A 3,328-nucleotide genomic window follows, 5' to 3' on the forward strand; every position below is an offset into this window, starting at 1 on the left:
ATATTTCCCCTAAAACGTTAAGTTTTTAAGAAGTTGCTTCACTGATAGGACTTGACTAAGTACTTATTGCATTATTGAAAGCACATTAACCACATTTAAACACATGGCAATATGAATAATCAATATTTATCACAAAATATGCAAATTATAGCATATAGTACGATGTTGCATCTTTGCTGCGCAATTCGGTTTGTGTGGGAGGGGGAAGAGAACTAAGCTGAGCCGAATTCGTCTTCCAAATTAGGCCATACGAAGAGAGAAGTGGACGAACAACCACACACACGTAGAAAGACTTGTGAGCGAGAAACTTCGCAGCTTTTTGATTTCCAAGAATTCTGTCTTACTGTGTATTGATTCTAAGAAATCTTGTTGTACATACGAGGGTTGTCTAAAAGATGTATAACGATTACGTTATAGCGTCCATAAAAATTACTTATATAACCTGGTGACGGTTATAACGGAACAAAAGTTATATATTGGAATGAAATCTTTGGAAGTTTCTGGAAGAAAGTTTAAAATATAATTTAGATTATAACGACTCACCAAGGGTAGTCGTCAACCTGGTCCGTCTAAGTAAGATATACAAATATTGAGTGGTAGTATTAATTTGCATGTAAAAATTATCTTTAATAATTATATAGCATTATTCTCACCTTTTCTATTAGAATGATAACGTCGATGAACGTTGCTAAAATGATTTATTAGCTGATATACTTTATAATATATTTTCCTTCAAACTGTCAAGCACACAAACTTGCTGACTAGGTATCCATAAAACATTTACATAGCAACAACTATCCCATAATAATAATTTACACATATTAAAAACATTCTTCTTTTGTTATTATTAAATTAACATTCTATTAAGTATAGTGCACATGTATGAGCACTTTCTGCCCAAGGTACAGGTAATTATTAATCTATCCAAAGTATTTTGTTATATAAAAATGTCGCCCGACAATTGGACTGAATATAAAAGTCATGAGTGAGCTTGGCTTTTATCTTCAAGAACCACTGGTCCGTTTACAATAGTGCTCTTACATTATATATGTTCTTCATATTTTGATCACACCTCGTATATATCTTTATTACATTTCATATATATATAGATATATTTATAACAAATCGTACACTTCAATAATACTTATCTTTTATTACATTAATTATATTATTATTATATTTTCTTATTAAAAATATCGTCGCTCATTTATTTAATCGTTGAAGGGTGCGAATTCAAAAATCGGAAGGGACAAACATGAGTTACAAATAGTCAGGGCGCATTATATGATAATCATTTTAGGTGATATTTTAAAATAAACATTAGATTAATAAGGCATCACAACATAGAAGAATCTCATTCAAAATAGTTGGCGAATATTTAGTTTTATAGAATAGATCTTCTTCTTAACATAATCTTTGACAGTTAAGTTTTTTTACACAAATCAATCTAATATAAATAACCTTTGCTTTTAATCATTTATAAATCGAATTATAATTCTTACATATATTAAAAACAGTTGAGAATTATCATTGATTAATGAGAATTAAAGAGAATTAAATTGAATAAAAATAAAATAAATGTTCATGAAAATCTATAACTGATATGAATTTAACTTAATTTCATTAACGGTAATCAGGTTACGTTCGTACTTGCATATGAATTTAATAAAGTACATTGTACTGCACAATCATTATTATGTCCCGTATTATTGTTCTGTACAGAAATTACTTCAATACCTGGATCTTGATGCGAAGTGCCATCTCTTGTCCTCCCATTACGTCTATCCACGTAGTTCGCTGTATTCCTAGAATTTCGCCATACATTTCGTCTATTTTTAAACCTATTTTGATTATATGGTCTAACATATGGATTACTACGATTAATTGGGTTAGGCGGATTCCCTACATAACTTTGTCTATTTTGCTCATTTTGATTGCTAGAGTATACTTGGCTTAGGTTATGTTCCGTATTATTCACACTTCGGATATTTAAATTCCGAACAGGCACCAAATGATCTGAATTATTCTTATTTTTACCCATTCCTGCTTGTTGATTCATAGCATGGTATTGAGTTTCATAGCATTGGACAAGCATTAATAAATGGTTGAAACTCATACACTGTGTGGAAAATAAGATCTGTTGCAATTTAAATGGAAGCAAATTTCGAATCGATGCTATTATTCTCGATTCTGATTGCAATGGATTAACGACCTTTAATTCGTTGTATGTATTTACAACAAACTCTACAATAGATTTATGCAATCGAGGATTGAAGTGTTGATTTCTAATGGTGGCATCTCTATTCGCAAGCAAAAAGTCATTTTCATAATTTGCGATCAGTGCCGCTTTGAATTCATCATATGTATTGATGTGATCACGTACTGCTTTAAACCATAATGAACAAGGTGGGAGTAATACATGACGAATTAATTTCATATATTGTGATCTATCTATACACATAATATTGCATTCGTCCTGGAATTTCTCTAAGAAAGAAGTAGCATTCTCGTTACACTTACCACTGAATTTGCTCATAGCTCGAATTTCACTCATCTTAACACTTAATTTTACCTTCCTTTTATCATTCCGTGTACTTATTGGGTGATAGTTCCTATCCATGACGTGATGTGTCGTTACACCATCTATGTTTCGCCCATCTGTACTCTTCGGATGTATTTCTTCCAATATAATATCATCATCAGACACCGGCGAAGGCGAGTTCATCTCTGGTGAGTGGGGAAACTCCAAGCGATCACTACACATGTTATTACGGTATGTGTTGTCCTTAACCTGTAGCATTCTAATTTCTTCCTGTAACGTAGCTATCGACTGCGTATTTGCTCGTATGTTGTTAGCATTATTGATGACCTGGATCTTTTGTTGTTGAACAGAAGATTCGGTTACTTCTAAATCCTTTTTTATATCACTGATTTCTTGGCTCAGGTGGTTGTGATTACCCTGGCATTCCTCCGATATTCCTTTTAACTTTTCCTCGAATTGCGAGGTAATATCGCTCATCGTCTGAATAATTAATTGTTTCGTTTCATCCGACTTCTGTTCCATCTTCTGTTCTATCGTCTGCTTCAATTCTTCGTATTGCTTGTTGGATTCTTCAGAGTTATGTTCTATCGTCTGCTTTAATTCTTCGTATTGCTTGTTAGATTCTTCAGAGTTATGTTCTATCGTCTGCTTTAATTCTTCGTATTGCTTGTTGGATTCTTCAGAGTTATGTTCTATCGTCTGATTTAATTCTTCGTATTGCTTGTTGGATTTTTCAGAGTTATGTTCTATCGTCTGCTTTAATTCTTCGTATTGCTTGTTGGATTC

This window comes from Thermobia domestica, chromosome 5 (assembly GCF_964235325.1).
Source record: "Thermobia domestica chromosome 5, izTheDome1.hap1.1, whole genome shotgun sequence".
Classification (NCBI taxonomy): domain Eukaryota; kingdom Metazoa; phylum Arthropoda; class Insecta; order Zygentoma; family Lepismatidae; genus Thermobia; species Thermobia domestica.